The sequence below is a fragment of the Cajanus cajan genome, chromosome 10, assembly GCF_000230855.2.
Source record: "Cajanus cajan strain Asha chromosome 10, NIPB_CcT2T_4, whole genome shotgun sequence".
In the NCBI taxonomy this organism is placed as follows: Eukaryota; Viridiplantae; Streptophyta; class Magnoliopsida; order Fabales; family Fabaceae; genus Cajanus; species Cajanus cajan.
In genome coordinates, this window is record NC_138526.1 from 9,535,810 (window position 1) to 9,542,576 (window position 6,767).

Sequence of the window (6,767 nt, forward strand, 5' to 3'; positions counted from 1 at the left end):
TCTTCATGCATCCTTCTTGCCATTGCTCTAGTAGTTGGGCCCTTAGCCCATGGGCCTCCTCCATCAGATCTTTTGTTTTCATCATTGGTGGAAGGATCTCGTCCCATGATGTTATTTGTTGAATCTTTATTGATGAGTATTATTTTGGAAGCCACTCCTGGCTTTGGTTTGGAAGTCATTCTTGGTCTTGGTATTCTCTTAAATCATCCTTCATTAGGTTGAGGAGTAGGGCACGATGGCCTCTTCATGCTTATGGTTTTGCTTATTCAGTTGATTCTATTCTATTCCACTGTTGATATGCCTTTGCTTAGTGGGCACATAGAATCACTTAGGGTCGCTATTTGTCACTGCTTGGCTCATGGTTGGCTATTTAGCTTGGGCTTCGTCCTGATGACTCCATCTGACTCATAGCAAGTAGAATGCATGGATGCATGGATGCAATGAAAATGCAAGACAAGAATGATTCTTTTATTTATATTTTTTTGTGTAACGCCTTTCCATATGCCCCTAACTCATATGCATGCGATGCAGTTTATGCTCATGTGTTTGTTCCTAAATATGCAATTCAATTTTTTTGTCGGGAAATTAACTTGCACCCGTTAAGGTTAATGTTGACGATTTCTTTCTATCCATGCCAATCTTGATTACTGTCGGGATATGTTCTTTTGAGCCCAAGCTTCAGTGGCTCCTTGACTATCCAGTCGATGTGTGGTCAAGCGTCTCTAACCTCTGTTTGAGGACATCTCGACCTTCCCTCTGTGAGTATTCACTGTGCATTTTCCGTGTATCTGTCAAATTTATCTTAATGCCATATAGGTCAAGAGGAAATAGAGGAAGAGGTTACATATATTTTTTGCAGAAGTTTTGTTAGAAAGGATTTTTTTTCAAAAATGATTTTAGAAGAATGGCTGGTCGAGGTAGGCCAGTGGTTTAGGCTGATGATCAAACACATTCAAAGTGAGGAAATCATTTTCCATGTTGGCTTATTATTTCCTTCAAAGTTAAGCAATGACTTGGGATTGCATATTGATTAAATGATCTTCCCGAGCTGTCTTTCGGTTTTCAGCTCGTGATGTTGCTTTGTCCTAACTTTTGCCTAGGTTACTTGAGATGTGTTCCCTAGCGGACATTTTCTTTTGATCCTCCCTTTTGCCTAGGCTACTCTTTTTGTTTATGAGTCTCCTAGCGGATCTTGCCCTAATTTTTGCGCAGATTTCATTTGAATTTTTATCCACAAGTCATGCCCAATTTGATTAATCTTTATGTGTTTTTTTATTGCGTATTAAATCATTGTTTCTGATGACGTCCTTATTTCAAATGTACTTGTTCATTTAAGGTTTGTTGACGAGGCTCAGAGTAGATAAAAGGGAGAAGAGAAATGAAGTAGAAAAGTGTATGACATTAAAATAGAATTTTCAATTTACACGTGCCCCTTTAACAAAGCTCGAAGGCCCGGGCATGCCCCGAGTTTGTGATTCATACACAGAGAGATTAACCGAGGTTGCCCCCTAGAGAGGCATGGTTGACGATTGGTTGAACTACGTTAAGAACGCATTCCCACTTGCTTGAGTGTGGGTGTTTCGACTTCGGAGTGAAACCTTTATGAATTCTTGCTTTCTAAAGGGAATACTTGAGCCACCTTTTGATTCTAACTTAGATAGACATTTCTTATTTTTATATGTCCCTAACTTTTGCATTGGACGTATCCTATTGGGATTTTGATTCTTTTTTCTCCACCCTAATTTTTGCCTAAGACGCCCTTTACGGGTTTTCATCCTAGCGAGTTTTTAGTCATGCAATGCCTTTATTCTTTAATTGGTTTTGTCTTGTAATTCCCTAGAAGCAAGGATTCGTCCATTATTGGTCATTCGTCCTATCCCGGCAATTGCTATTTTCGCATGGGAAAGCCTTCGCGTTAAAATCATCGATTTGGGCGTGTGATGCCCCCAATTACTGATAAGTGTTTCCCGATTTGATGTGTCAAGGTTAGCATTTGATTACAGTAATTTCCATTATCCGGCTAACACGCACAAATTAGATTTCCCTTTTTATTCGTATTTATTATTTACAAGGAAGACGTGTTATCTATATGAAACGTAAAATAGGATGCAAAGACATATGAGAAATTCAACGGATATCATTCTCATTGATTTTTGTTTAGAGAACATTCTTTGCGTACTATTCCATGTGTCTTCCATTTCTAATGAATGTATACTAATGTACTATCCTAGGAGATGTATGATATTTATTTTTTGCCTAAATTTTATCATGTTTTTAACTAAGAGTTATGATGTATGATTTTTTTGCTATATATATATATTTTTTTTAAAAAAATAAACTACCCTATATGATGCTTTAGAGTTAGGGTATACAGAAGGGAGTTAAAATTTTTATCATATTTTTTTATTAATATCTACTTGTTTGTAATTCTTATTTATTTGAAATAAATAAACACAAACAAATGCAACACGCATATGCTCAAACAAATGTACACCCGCGAACAGTCACGTTTAAATCCTTGGTCTGTGGTCCCTGCAAGAAAAGTGCATTGTATAGGACGGTTCTAATCTCACTGGTCTTAAGGCCCCCAAGGTGCCCCCATTATAGGGACCCAGTATCTCTGTCGCCGTCACCTGGCAAACTCTAAGGTCTGTCGCAGTATTTTGGGCTAGAGTAACCGGTTATCACCTTGAGTGTGATTTCTGACAAGGCTCGCAGGCTCTAAGGCCAAAACTTGGGCCGGTCGTACGTCAACCACTCCCTATGTTTATTACCCTCATGCCCCCGGGTGTAGGGGGACTGTTGTGTGCAAAGGTTTGTGTACAGTTTTCTTCAAATAGGTGAAAAAGTTAAATAAACAAACAAATAAATATTAAAGCCAAACAAATAAAACAAATAAAGTAAAGGGGAAAAATATTTAAATTATTATTTTTATTTTATTAACTTCATCAATTAAATGGGCCTGACCCTCTTTAAACGTCCCCAGTGAAGTCGCCATCTGTCGCAACCCGAAAATTTCCGATCTCGCGACGTATGGTTTAGACATCCTTTTAAAAGTCTCATTAATTAAGGAATGCCCGGATACCAGACTAATCCTTAATTAATGGTGTTGAAAATAGGTTCATGGAGTCGCCACCAACATTTTACTTAAAACATTGGAAAAAGAAAAGGTTTTTAAAGATCCAATAATGGCCTTGATAACCAGAATTGGGTTCGGGGGTCGGTTACGTGTAGGGAAGGTATTAAGCACCCCTACAATGCCCTCAATCGGTACCCTATGATGAAGTTAATATGATAAAAATTAATAAATTAAATATTGAATCCCCTTTATTAATATTTATTTACATATTTAAAATATAAATTAAACGATTAACCCTAAAATATCTACATTATGAAGTTTGTTATAACAAAAAAAGAGATAAAGATGAAAAATAAAAGAGAGAGAAGAAGATTGACTGAAATACCTCGTATCAAGCTTTGTTAATGGTGATTCTAGGTGCTTTGTGGCGACCTTTTCACACTACAATACCTCACAAACTCTCAAGAAATACAAGAGAGAGAAAAAGAGAGAAGAAGAGAGAAATTTCGAGCTCTAAACGAAATTTTGGAGTCCCCCTTACTGTTGGCCGAGATTCTCTATTTATAGGCATCAGCTGTGGGCCGGAACGTCCCGTTCTGGATTCGGAACGGCCCGTTCCAGATCCGAACGTTGTGCAGTATACATGTACCCTGGAACGGCCCGTTTTGAAATCAGAACGGCCCGTTCTGGGGAACCAGAACGGCCCGTTCTGATTTCAGAACGGCCGTTCTGAGGTACACATTTTAGCCTCCTTGATTAGTTTGAAACGGCCCGTTCTGGTCTAGAACGGCCCGTTCCAACCTAAATTTTTAGGCTTTTTTGGAAGCCCAGAACGGCCCGTTCTGATTGAGAACGGCCCGTTCCGGACTTGGGAACGGCCCGTTCCGATTTTGGAACGGCCCGTTCCGGGCCACTAAAAATTGGTTTGGGTCTTTGGGCCCTCTGATATCCTATCTTGTTATTTGTATACCCCCGGACGAAATTGGGTGTCTACAAGGCCCAATGTTAATGTTACAAATATATATAGATAAAGATAATGTTTATATTTTTACATATTTATCTTTTAATAATTGCAACTCTCGATTATTTATTAATATTTTTATTTATTATTTATATATATATATATATAGACATTATTATTTATTATTTATGTACCAAAAAAAGACTGAGTTTATTTTATTTTTTTATTTTTAACTTTTATTAAAATAAAATACACAGAAATACAAATTTTAACCACCACACTAATTAAAGTAAAACTTTTCTAATAGGTATAAATTTGTGGTCTGAGTGCTTAAGGATCAACAGTTGTATAAAGTTTTCTTAAGAGTGGCCTTAAAATGTAAATAGTATAAATAAATAGATAAATATAGATAGATATATATGTATTATCTAGAGTTTTTTTACTCAAATAATATTATTTTAAAAAAAAATTACCCAAATAGCAACTGTGCAAATTTATTTTCCCAAGTAGCATCATTTACTATTCACGTTCGGAATGGGTCATTCTGAAATCAGAACGGGCTATTCCAGATTAAAAAATATCACATGGAAAACGGATCAGAAAGGGCCGTTCCAAAATCAAAGTTAGCACATAAAAAGTAGAACCAGAACGGGCCGTTCTACAAGCAGAACGGGCCGTTCTGACCTACAAATAATTTTTTTTCAATTTTCACTTATCAAATAACAAAACTCAGAAACTAAAGATTAATGGTGGCAGAAACTGATTATGTTGTTCTCTAATGTCCATCTCTGTTTTAATCCTGCTGGACTTTGGCCGACCCTTGAAAGTTCACTTGAGTTCTGGATTTGGCCACAAAGTTGGACCAGTGATGAGGTTCCACTTGGTGAATCCTCAAGAACACCTTAAAATCCTTCTTGGTTCCTTGGAAGAATGGCAAGGAAGGAACCTCCAAGAAGCATCAATGTGACCTTAGACTTGAACAAGCTAAGTCCGGAAGAAGATTAGCAACCTAGCTCTACAAAGAGAGGAGCTCAAGGAGGGTAGGGTAGGTTGAGTGACTTTCGGAGGGAGAGGTTTTCAAATGGTGAAAAACTCATTCTTATATCCAAAAGTGTTTACAATTCTCGGCCAACTAGAATTTATAGAGAAAATTAGGTTAAGGTAAACCATGGGTTAGCCTAAGGTTAAGTGAAAACCATGGTATGGTTTACTTAACCTTAGGCGCCCAAAATTTGAATTCAAAATTTAAATTTTGGAGCCAACCCGGTCATCCACCCATGTGCACTCATTTGGGATGTAATTTGGCATCCATTTGAGTAGCATTTCGGTCACACCATGTGCATGTGTGCACATGGCCGAAATGCATACCAAATGTTATGCTAATTACATTCAAATGACTATACACATGTAACCCTAAATTAACCCTAAATTCAAATGACCATGAAATGAAATCCCTAGTCTAAGTGGCTAAAATACAAGGCCCAAAATACAATACAAGCCCAAAGGTCCAAACCAATACTAACATGTTATTTACAAAACATAGAATGTGGCCCATGTGAAGCTTGCCTTGGACCTTCCAAGCCCATCAGGCCCATTGGACCTTCACTGGCCCAAGCCTTCATGTCTAGCCCACTCCTCTTGGCTCTTTTAGGATGTCTCCTCTTGCCTTCCTAAGCATGATTCCATCAACCAGTGTAAGTAGGCCAATAATCTTCATGTCGGAGCTCTCCAAACTGTCCTTCATATACCTTTCTGGAACTTACCGCCATCATACCATATTTCATTTAGCCTTACTATAAATCTCCCAGCGGGTCAAAATTTTCTCGGATGTTGCGTTTCTTTCAACTTTGTGGCCAAATCTAGAACTCAAGAGAACTTTCAAGGGTCGGCCAAAGTCTAGCAAGATTAGAACAGAGATGAACATTAGAGAACAACATAATCGTGTAAAAAATTATTCCTATTGTCACACCCCTGGTCACACTAGGAAGACATATCCAAATATTGGTCATGAATTCAGTTTTCGCCACCATTGATCTTTATTGTTGTAATGAATTTTAATAAATTTATTTAGTTATATTTATAATGTTAATATTCAATAAATTTAATCACTTGATGGTAGTCTCTGAGTTTTGGTATTTGATAAGTGAAAATCAAACAATTTTTTTTTTATTTATAGGCTAGAACGACGTGTTCTGGATGCAAAACGGCCCGTTCTGGTTGCACTTTTTATGTGCTAATTTTGATTTTGGAACGGACCGTTCTGATCCATTTTCCATGTGTTATTTTTTAATCCAGAATGGCTCTTTCTGATTTCAGAATGGCCCGTTTTGAACGTGAATAGTAAATAGTGCTAGTTGGGGAAATAAATTTGCATAGTTATTATTTGGGTAAATTTTTTTAAAAATAGTATTATTTGTGTAACGACTCGCCATGATCTCTACACTTAGTGAAATCGTACTGCAACTAGTGAACTAAAAAAATATTAAAATTGAATGACTCATATATACATATATATATATAAATATAGATATAATAACAATAACTAAGTTTATATGTACAAAATATAAATCCATATATGTACAGTCATCCCAAAATAATAATCTCCTAGTGCCGGTCAAGCACAAACAACAGTTACCCAAGGGGATAACTCTGACACTAGGACAACTCCTCATCACGCAGCAGTCACCTCAACTCCAAGCTAGCCCTGACCTGTTCCCATACAAAGTA